The 11,896-nt window shown below is 44.2% G+C and overlaps 1 protein-coding gene and 1 long non-coding RNA gene across 2 annotated transcripts in view; one reads left to right on the forward strand and one right to left on the reverse strand.

Moving 5' to 3' along the window:
* DOK7 (docking protein 7) overlaps nt 1-11,896 on the reverse strand; it is a 117,172-nt gene that overhangs the window by 16,520 nt on the left and 88,756 nt on the right. The gene's annotated exons all lie outside the window — the stretch shown is intronic.
* On the forward strand, nt 6,075-8,806 carry LOC309438836. The gene is made up of 3 exons (XR_014183879.1): nt 6,075-6,207; nt 8,493-8,601; nt 8,786-8,806. It is a non-coding gene; the product is annotated as an uncharacterized lncRNA (long non-coding RNA).

Consider the following 11,896-nt stretch of genomic DNA (forward strand, 5'->3'; position numbering starts at 1 on the left):
GTCGAGCCTCGTGGCTCTTCTGAGGCGTGGAATGGAAATAATCCCACGTGATCAATATCCCTGAGACAGAAAAAAAAAAAAAGAAGAGTCTAATTTTATCGCTAACTCTAACTGAAAAAATATGTGGCAAAGACCCATTTCTACAACTGATTTATGACATCTTTAGGGTGCGGTGATAGGGAGGAAGTCCTCTATGAACTTTAATGGTTCAGAATATATACAAATAAAAAAAAGTATGCCTTGAATCAAGCCAGACTTCAATCTATGCATGTGTTTCCATATTACCTACACTGAGGTTTTTGTATTCTCCATTCAGGTTGAAGAAATCATTCACAAGTCATCCATACAGCCAGAGAAAGTTAATGAATACATCTGTGCTCAAAATACACAAAAGTATTTTAAGTTGGTTCTGGAAAACCTACAGCCCAAAATAGAGGATGGATCCTGGGCCACAACTAACTTAACTCTGCCACAGCCATCATTTTTCAATGCACTGGAATGCACTTAACAATGCACATTCCACAACACAATTTTGTTCTGATTTAAGAAAAATCAACTTCTCTTTCATGTAAGTATTGACAGCAAATTTTCCTTGCTGCTCAGTATTTCTTTCTGATCCATGAATTTTAATGATCACCTCAAGAGAAACAGTATCTGCTTAGCATTAGGTTCCAGGAGGGTCAATAGAACATGATGGAAAATGAGTTCTACATACCCAGCTGGGCATATATAGAGGGATGGCAGGATAAGGAATAACTCTTATTCTCTTGGAAATATCTCAGAAGTATTTTTACCTATTCTTCCCTTCCAAGAACACTTTGTATAGACCAAGCACACAGAACTGCAGCATGGAAGCAGAACGTTTAAAAAGTTTTTATCATCAAGGTCACAGGGAACACTGCTCACTTTTTCATTAATTCTGTATAATAGATGTTTATAGACATGTGCCACTCAAAATGACACTAGAGAAATTAGGCTTGCTAGCATTTGGTTTAATTATGCCGATCACCAATGTCTTTTGAGTGGAGTTATAAAAACAACAGCAAGCACTGGCTATGTCTTTCAGCAACGTGCCCTTTAGCACAGACGAAGACAGACAGACATACATTCAGATTTCTTGTGGGAACCCTGAAGACATCCCCCATTTCCTTTTGAGTACCTTCATCCTAACCCTGTAGCAGTGAACAGCCACATTTGGATCTGGCTACTCACTCCCAAGTGCAACAGATTTTGGATTGTTCATTTTATTTTTCCATCTTTCCTGATCAATTTTTATTTTGGATGCTATCTAGGAAAAACAAATAGAAATGATTAAGTGGCTTGCATTTAGATTTCCATTTATTTATATTTTTGGCTGGCAGATTTGTTATACATTTAACGCTATCCAGAACCATTCGTTTCATTTAACCACTTTCCCTCAGAAAATAATTTTGTTGACAATTACACTGATTTCTTTTTTGTTGGTAGTCCATCTCACAGAAGCAAAAGAATCCAGCACCTTGGCACAAAAGCAGGATGCCACCAGCTAGCACAGGCTTGTCTGCCTCTCTTCTTGCTTTTTGACCAGACCATCGCAAAGAAACTCACTTGATCCTCCCTCCCATAGCTCACACTCACCATTTATCTTGTATTGGTAAGCTCAGTACTTCTTGCTCTGTAGCAGAACCCTCCCTGCACTCCTCTTCTCAGCACGTCTCTATTTGGACAACAAGGAGCAAGTCTTTTATTATGGCTCGTAAGTTATTTTTCAGGCCGTCATAACACTGCAAAGTAACAAAACTATGATAATTACTCTCATTCTTGGTATTGGTGTGACCTCATCTCCCTCTACAAATATTGTCCTGTTTGTTTCATTCCTCCTGAGGAGATGTACAGCTACTGCTAGTTACACTATTTACATGTGAATGCCTCAGAACACATAAGAATAACAAAATATCCTGATCAGTGTTTGGCTGGTGAAGTCCTTCTAACTCAACTGTGAGTCTCTCCCTCCTTGAGGAATTTCTCTGTGATGCCCACCGGGAAGCACTGAGTTCTCAGACATAGCAGGTGATGGAGATATTTTCCCAGCTCTGAAATCCTCTCTTTGAACCTTCCACAGGAAGAGCAGCTCTTTCAGCTGGGTTAGAAGATCCCATCTGTTTATTTGGCTCAGTTTTCTACAGCTCCTTCCGCCCAAAGAGCTGAATCTTCAAAAACAATAATTAGAATGAAAACTTCTCCTTTTATACTCTTGAGTGTCCATGCCAGAGCTTGTAACACTCTGGAACACCAAAACATCCTTGAAGGTTGCTCACCAAAAACTGAATCCCCCACACAACAGTAATTTGAAAAATATTGCTGCTCCTCTTCAAGAGTTCTGACAACAAATACACCAGAAAATAACATGTTTTCTGTATGTCTCAACAGATATAAAAAGATACTGAGGCACATCTGAATAATGCAGGACTGTGACAAACAACCCTTCTCGTGCATCTAGGAAAAGAGTGTGGGCAGTTAAATAAGTTTTGAAAGGTATAGGTATTGCTTGGTAAAGTTTGAAAGCTACATACTCAATGGAGGACGCATGGGAAGAAAATAAAGGGAAGCGAGGATGTATGATGTAGATGTACTTAGAAAGTCGTGATGTGAACACTAAAGGAAAAAATGAAGGAAGCTCAAGAAGGTATGTAAAAAAGGAATGACATGGCCAAGGTTAGATGGGGAGAGGAAGAAAAAGCAAGAGAGGCAGAGAAGCAAGAAGCAGAAATTATTCAAGGTGGTAGCACGGCCGAACATGAACACATGGACACTTGCTCAGTGGTGAAGACCTCCTATCGTCACATCCCACAGTGACAATCGGCAGTCTAGAAGCCATCAGGATTGCTGTACTACATTTTTGTGGGAAAAACAGGGATCAAGTTAAACTGCAACAATACTTTTAATGAGTCTTTAACTAAATTCCTGACAAAAAAAGGACACAGTTACCCTGACAGAAAACTGTCATAAAGGAGCACATCTGTCAGGTTTGTTCCAGTACTGCACTGCTGAATACCAGAAGGGAGCACTCAGGAGGAAGAGAATTATAATTAATTATTTGTGATAATTTTATAGGAAAAAAATACAGGACTTAAATATATGGCATTGAAGGAAATGGCACTTGGAATTTTTTCAGAATCCTTTTTGTTATTTCATGTTCTGTTTCATTAAATTGCTCTTGTGTTTTTTATTGAGCTAAATACAACCATGAGTTGTACTGTTGTGCTTCATATCAGAGAGGAGCTGCATATCACTGGCAGGCGAGACACCTGTTAGCAATTAGTTTGTTTATTTTACATTCATTTTTTATTTTATTCTAATAATTTACAGCCAAAATTCTACCAAAAAAACCCAAAAAAATATATATTTAATATTAAAAGTGCAAGTAGTCTCACAACAGTAAAGTCCATGCTGGTACCAGGATTATAAAACAAAGACAGTTTCTGTGAGTCTGAGTGTTCGAGAAACCACCTCTCATTTCAAATCTTGAGCTTATTCAGTACCTAAACTGTCCCAATGAAACAAGTCAATATTCCCTCTACAAAATCCTTATTATCCTCTCCACACTTAGGAAGAATGAAAGAGCCTATAAAAGCATGTATTGGGAACTGAATGAAAAGGAGAGCTGGATTCACCACAGCAGGCAGAAATCATCTAGAGCCGTCATCAGGAGCACCAAAACTGAGAGCCGAGAATGCCAGTGAGTAGCTTGTTTCTTCCCAAAGCAAGTCTTTTTTCATCTTTAATCAGTCACACTTTAATCACTCTAATCAGTCACAAAGTTCATTTCTAGAAGGGCAGAATGCATAAGCTGGTTTTCATACACTTATCTTTAGCATCAGCCCTAAACAGTTTAGCTAAGGAAGTAATTTCAGTAAGATAATGGCAACAGAAAGCTGCTACCACTTATAAGAATTAACTATTCCAGGGAGATGATTTGCAATAATATTATGCCAACACTTGCTTTTTTCTTTCATTAAAATTAAGTGCAAAGAAGAAAGGACCCACATTATGACAATACATATTTAAAAATAAATTCCAAGATGGTTAGTTCTCTCCGGTGTTCCAGTAATTCACGTCAAGGACATAGGTAGGAAGCTAATGTAATTACAAACATGTCCCCAGTTTATCTTTTCTGCATGTTACGTGATTAATTTTCTTCAGTTTGACACTGTTTAACTTTCTGCTTGGATGCACAGAATTAAATCCAAGGAAAATAAAGAAGCTATTTCAGGAGAAGAAAGCAAGAAAAAAAAAGGTTTCCTCCACACTAGAGCAGAGTTGTGTTCCTGTGATTCAGACTTGGAACAAGGCAGCCTACAACTTCAGAGGCTGGAAAAGGACCCATTGTCTGGGTTTGCTTGGACTGGGAACTGAGAGTCACCCATGCAGAGAATCACGGAGGCAGTTGCTGTGATGAGGACATCTTCTCTGAGCTGAAAATGGAGCTCACAGTGAGAAGGAAGGTTTACAATGATGTTGCAGGTACAGCTGCAAGCCTCCAGGCCATCTGAGGAATGAGCACATAAAGTGCTTTTAGGACAACTGTGACTTTCCATCACAGTGAGCTACTGCAGACTCCTTAAGGGAACATCAGAGGAATCCAGCTCCTGTTAGCCCTGCTGAAGTAGTCAAAACTGATGTCTAAAAGCTGATTCTGACCTTGGTCTGAGATTCACAGAACAGCACATGGTGAAGGAACAGGCTTAATCCCTTCACAAACAGGGTTGTGTCTTTGATGAGAGATTTCAGCTCTGTTAGTCCAGATACATATCGCTGGCTGTTCTGTCCTAGAAAACCTAAAGAACACCTGAACAAATGCTCTTTAATTTAAAGTGGGTTAGAGTATAAGGAAGTATACATCTCTGTGAAAACGAATGTATGAGATCTAGAACAATGCTTCCTCTTCTGTTATTAAAATAAAGTAAAAGAAAAAATAGGATCCTTGAACTTTATGAAAACATACTAAGAGAGGCAGACACCAGACACAGAGAATGTTTTGTGTCACCAACTGAGCAGAGACAATCAGGCATCTCCAAAGTTATCTTGATTTGGAAGGTTCCTCTACTTGCAATTCCTGACAACCCAAGAGTGTTTTACCAGCATGGACCTGCATCTTTATAGGGCTAAAAAGATTTTAAACTGTTAATAACTAATCCAAAATATAAATAAAATGCTGCAGACATAAGGAGAGCCAGTAAGATTATACATAGTGTTCCAGTACATTTGTGGCTCTCTTCACAAGATCAGGCTGCAGCTAACTGCTGTGGTATGTACCACAGGGAGTTTGGTTTGCCACTACCATTGAAATGGGAAAGACAGTTTCGCCTTCCTATCACATTTCTTACACTTCTTTGTGACCAAATAGTGGCATTTAGGGAGCCTATATGCTCTCTTACTAAACAAGACAGCTGATTTTAACCCCTGGATGCAGAATCTTCAGTCATATTAGATCAATCTTGGCAGATCTCAATTATTTACACATAAAACAAAGGTAAAAAGTCAAGATGCTCAGGAGGGTGATTGTAAGAGTTGGTCCGAAGGACAGTATTTGCCTGAACATCGCCATCAGGGAACAGAAGCCCTGATAGAAAGAATTGGACAATGACTTGGAGAGAGGCCTGAGGAGGAGAAATGTGTTGCACAGGTCTCTCCGACCCAGGGGCTACCGGTAACAATGGCTGCTGTGTGGATTTCACCTGCTGACTCAGCCAAACTTGCCCCCACCTCCTAAAAGGAATTGTGTTATATGGGTCTCTCCAGCCTGGGGACAATAGCTGCTGTCCAGAAGATGGATTTTCACCTGCTGCTTCAGCCAAACTTGCCCCCTACCTCCTCCCTGTTACAAAGGCCAACGAAGAAAAGCATGCCCAGAAGCTCGCCAAGGGTCTTGAGGTCACCCAATGGACCAGAAAGAGACCCCTGAACGCAAGGCCATGCAGGCACAGACGCATTCTGGCAAGCGAAGTGAGGACTTTTCGAGCCTGCGCAGTTAAGCCTGGGTTGTGAAACAAAGGCGGAGATTGGTCTCAACCCATGGGAGTGAGGGAGGGTGAAGAAGCATAAAAGCCAATTCCCAACTGGACATCATTAAGATCTCCCCACCAAAGGATCCCGAATCACGACAGAGGGCCGGCAGGACTCCACGGGACCGGAGACCAGAGGGACACCTTTGAGAGTCATTTGGTGGTAACTAAATCCTCCTTTCCCCTTTTATTTTTCTTTCCCTTCTTCTCTATTCTCTCTATCGCATGCTGCTTTATGGGCAAAATAATAAAGTAACACTGTTTGATTGAATTATAATCCCTTGGTATTTTGGTTGCCTTAATTTTGTGCTTCGAGATCAAGGTAAACAAACCATCACGAGTCCATGACTGAATGCACCATGACAGTGATATCGAGAGTGGTTACCACCAAAATGGTATTATTTACCCACTGTCAGAAATAGGCAACATACCAGAACCTACCTTGGTACACAAAGGTACTGTGATATCTCGAAGCTACAGACAAACCTTGACTATTTGGAGAGCCATTTATACAGTCTTATCTTTCTATTCTGTTATATATAATAATCACAATGTTGGGAGGTTTTTATAGATATAAGACAGGGTGCTAAACCAAAAGAAAAAAAAAAAAACTAAGTAGAAATGAATCATGAAGTAGAAATGAATCATCTATGAATCATCATTCATAGATGAGAACAACTGTACAGAAACTGTAACTGGGTGAACTTGTGAACTAGACAACACTTGAATTTATTTTTCTTGCTCGTTGCTTCATTCTTAGAAAGACTATTGTTTCTCTTCCAAATGGATAAGGAGGGAAAAGTTAGTCTTTGACTGAGCACTTGTCCAAGATATCTGCTATGATGTGGTTAATTTAGTAAAAAGTGTTGGGATCTAGATTAATCTTCTTATAAATGAGGAAAAACACAGATATATCAGATGATCAATAACTAATCTTAATTTAAAAAAACTAGGATTCATAATCATTTGCCGTTCTCAAAATTTTCATTGAGTTTTTTAGTGCATCTTTCTGAATAGGTTTATAGCTACACATATTATAGCCAAGAGCCAATTATTGTTGCTTTTATATTTCAGACACACTTGTCCAATTTAGATATGCACAAAGGATCTATTTATTATATCACCTCAATAAAGATAAAACATCAGTCAAAGAGCAGCTTCTATCTTAACTAAAAGGCAGCATGATCTCAAAAGCAACGTACAAACACAGGAAAAAAAATAAAAAGAAAACAACAAAAACCACAACAGATAATGTAGCTGTAAAACTTGCTGTTTCCTCTTTTTTTCCTTTTTTTCCTTTTTTTCCTTTTTTCTGGCCTTGCCCTGTTTTTCCTCAGGGCTCTGGTCATGAAGTTTCATGCCACAGCCTGGTTCTTGGCTGGTGGAATCATTGCATCAGTGGCAAGATGGGTGTCACCTCTCATGAGCCACCCCAGCTCCAGCCCCACTCGTGGTTCCCTTGGCCCACGCAGCACCATGAAGATCATAGAATAGAATCATTGAATCATTTAAGTTGGAAAAGACCCTTAAGATCACCAAGTCCGACCATTAATCCAACATGACCAAGTCCAACATTAAAGAAACACTAAGCAGCGCATCTTTTAAATACCTTCATGGATGGTGACTCCACCACTTACCTGGGCAGCCTGTTTCAATGCCTGACAGCTCTTTCAGTGAAGAATTTTTTTTCCTAATATCCAATCTAAACCTCCCCTGGTGCAACTTGAGGCCATTTCCTCTTGTCCTATCACTTGTTACCTGGGAGAAGAGACCAACCCCCTCCATGCTACAGCCTCCTTTCAGGTAGCTGTAGACAGCTATAAGGTCTCCCCTCACCCTCCTTCAGGCTAAACAGCCCCAGTTCCCTCAGCCCCTCCTCATCAGACTCGTTGTCTCTTGAATCTGGTGGTTCCCCTTCTGTGGTTTCCTTGCCTTCTCCAGCTCAGCGGAACTGAGAAATGCCAACATAACTTTCTCAGAATGATGCGTGCATTTTCTTTCCTTGAAACCCTGCAACCATACAGCAACCAGGGGAAAAGAGGAAGGCAGCGGCAGCAGGGACCGAGCATCGTGCAGAGGAAAGCCCTGCAGCCACTCCAGTTCCAGCCCCACTCATGGTTCCTTCATCCTCTACAGCACCATGAAGGTCCCTGCAGCTGCTCTGGTCTCTTTGCTCCTCTTGGTCATCTGCTCCCCGGCCGAGGTCCAACTCAATGGTTCGTTGTCCCTTCCTGGGAGAGAGCCCTATCCCCATTGAACATGACCCTCGTGTCCATGGGGACGGCTGGGAGTGGGTGGTCAGTTCTGGGACTCAACCTTGGGGATGGAGGTTTCCAGGGGGTGTCCCCAGGGGACACAGGACAGGTGATGGCAAATTCTCTGGGAGTTCTACACAGAGTCTCTGCCATGGCATGGGGTCTCACTGGGGCTGTCCCTCTGCCTCCACAGACAACTTCTTCATGACCTGTTGCTTCAACTACGTGAGCCGTCCCATCCCACGCAGTCTCATTGTCTCCATTGAAAAAACCCATAGAAGCTGCCACAAGCCGGGAGTGATGTGAGTACCCACCACTACCAGGGTTTGGGGTGCAATGGCCAGGGCAGAGCCCCAAGCACGTCCAAGGGTGGCCAGGATGGGGAAGGGGGCACAGCCAGGGACACCCAGGGCACTGCCAGTGGGAACCAGAGCAAACATTGTGCTGCCCCAGACAACTGACCCAACACTGTTTTTTTCCTGGCAGCATGGTCACAAAAAGGGGGAGGCACATATGTGCAAACCCCGAGGCATCCTGGGTGCAGGCACTTCAGCACGACTTCCAGAAGTGGTAGGCTCAGCCTCCAGCATCAGACACAAAACAGAGTGCTTGAGCAGCATCCTTCAACAGGAAGGTTTATTCTAATTGTTTGTTACAAAAGTGAAAATACAAAAATTATTTAAGAGATATCAGCATGCCTGTTAATGTGGAGTTTTAATTCCTAAATAAAGAATTTGGATTATCAAACCCTTTGAGTGTTTCTGAGTGTCTTTGAAGCCCCTTCTGGAGCCCTGACACAAGAGAAGGAACCACAGGGTTCCCCTTGCCCTCTCCACACCATGGTTTCACTGCTTCCTCCAGGACAGGGCAGCCTTGGCCCCAAGGCAGCTGCCACAATGCTCTGCCCTCCCCAGCTGTCATGGTCCATTGGGTGATGGACTCATGATGGTTCGTTTACCTTGATCTCAAAGAGCAAAATTAAGGCAACCAAAATGCCAAGGGGTTATAATTCAATCAAACAGTGTTACTTTATTATTTTGCGCATGAAGTGGCATGCGATAGCGAGAGAGTAGGAAAAAGGGAAAGAAAAAGAAAGAGGTGGAAATGAGGATTCGGTTACCACCAGACGAGTCCCAAAGGCATCCCTCTGGTCTCTGGACCCATAGATTCCTGCCAGTCCTCTGTCGTGATTCGGGATCCTCTGGTGGGAAGATCTTAATGATGTCCATTCGGGTGTCATCTTTTATGCTTCTTCACCCGCCCCCCACTTCCATTGTTTGAGGCCAATCTCCGCCTTTGTTTCGCAATCCAGGCTAAACTACGCAGGCCCGAAAACTCCCCGCTCTGCGTATCAGGACCCATCTGCACCTGCGGGGCCTCGTATTCAGGGGTCTTCTTTCTGGCCCATTGGGTGACCTCAGGACCCTTGGCGAGCTTCTGGGCATGCTCTTCTTCATTGGCCGTTGTTTAAGAGAGAAGGTGGGGGGCAGGTGTGACTGAGGCAGCAGGCGAGAATCCATCTTCTGGATGGCAGCTATTGTCCCCGGGTCGGAGAGACCCGTATAACACAATCCCTTTTAGGAGGCGAGGGCTAGTTTGGCTGAGTCAGCAGGTGAAATCCACACAGCAGCCATTGTTACCGGTAGTCCCCGGGCTGGAGAGACCTGTGCAACACAATTCTTCTCCTCAGGTCTCTCTCCAAGTTGTTGTCCATCTGTTCTTTCTGTCAGGGACTCAGTTCTAGTGCCTGATGACTACGTTTCAGGCAAATACTGTTCCATCTTCAGACTGACTCTTACACCAGCCCAGGCTCAGCTCCTGCTCCCAGCATGATCCTAACGTCCCCACAGGGTGACACTGGCATGTCACCTGAGGGTTGCTGTTGGGTGAGTTCCCAGGTCTCGGCACCCCCCAGTCCCCAGCCCTGCGCTGCTGACAGCCCCCAGCACACACTATATTTTCCCCTTTTGCAGTACCACACCAGCGGGTTCAGCCAGTGAGGGGACGATGAAGAGGGTTCTTACAGCCTAATCTTCCAAGACAACCAGCAGGAACTGAAGCTGGTGGCATGGAAGGTGAGGCTGCAGGTAAATGTGTCCCCACCGTGGTCCCCATGCCCATGTCTGGTACTGCACAGGCCAACAACTCCCCAAGGATGTTCTTGCAACTGGCTGCAAGTAACTCACCAGATCCCCATTTATCTAAAAAGGCCCATTTCTGCAGAAATGAGGAATTTTGAGAGGGTACGTGGCCTTCTCAGCAGTCCAGTGTCACCAGCCAGGCTGTTGTGGGCAAGGGCTAACCAAGCCCCCCGGTGGCACATGGTGCTGACACCAGCAGCAGCAGGCTCCACAGTACCTTGGTCACCTGCTGGGGCCAGCGATGCCCCCAAAAATTCCATTTCCTCCATGGCAGTGAGCAATACTGCATCTCCCAGTTTTTTGAGGAGTTCAAGTGCAGTCACCCTGCAGGGCCAGAGCCAGTACCAGGGTGGAGTAAGGCTGAGGCTGAGCTGTCGCCTCTGTCCTACACGTCCTTCTGCTGGAAGCAGTGGTGAGAGCAGTGCAGCAGGGCCAGATCCCCTGCCCCATCTGCCAGGAGGTGGTGGCAGAGCGGCCCTGCTATGACACCCAGGTCTATCCCATCTGCGCCAGTGCCTGGTTCCACTGCCACTGCATCTAGGTAGGCAGCACTGCCCCCAGCCCTGACCTCATCCCTGTTGTCAGGCCCATCACCCAGCCCCAGGGGAGTGAGCAGGACTCCCCCACCACCAATGCCAGCTCTGCCCCAGGGCCACGCTGTGCCCTGAGTCACTTGTGCTGCCCACTGCCTGGACACGCAGACCTTCCGGGTGGACGTTTCACCTCAGCATCAAAATCCACAACAGGTCGGCACCCTCCCCACTGCCTCCCTCCCACTCCGCAATGCTCCAGCAGATCCGCTCCTGCCTCCCCGGGTGCTGGTGGGGGGAACCCTTTGCCCCAGGGTGAGCACTCATCAGTTCCCACAGGGATGCTCCCTGGGAGAAGGAGGATGGGGCCTTCAGTGACCATTACTGGCAGTACATCTCCTGCAACATGGGGCAGGACATATAGAACAATACCAAGCAGTGGTACTGAATACTCACTTGACACAGGTATTAATATAAAAGCACTGAAGAGTGAACTCCAACAAGCCAGCATAAGCAAACTAATGGTGCTGTATCCCTTAACTATTTCTAAAAACTTTTCCCAGTGTAGCTCAAAAACTGAAGCAAACAAATGCATAAAGCTATGCACAACCATGCTCAATACAAGGAAAAAAGTGGAAATGTGTAAGATTTCATACAGCATGAAGGTCTCATTTATTTGCAGAGAACCTGGAAACTCAAACAATACTTCAAATGACAGACAAGACCTGTTCCAAAATGACTCAACAACACATTTACACGTAATAATGGGACTAAAACAAGCTCTAAATCCTAAAACGGATGTGGAGAGCTCTGCAAGTTTTGAATAAGGCTGATGGGTTTCTTAGCACCATTTTGCTATGCTTCCATGCTTCAATGTATACTTCAATGTTCACTTCAGTTGCTCTTCAATGCAGCATATACTGCAA

Source organism: Streptopelia decaocto, assembly GCF_964273445.1.
Source record: "Streptopelia decaocto genome assembly, chromosome: 4".
In the NCBI taxonomy this organism is placed as follows: Eukaryota; Metazoa; Chordata; class Aves; order Columbiformes; family Columbidae; genus Streptopelia; species Streptopelia decaocto.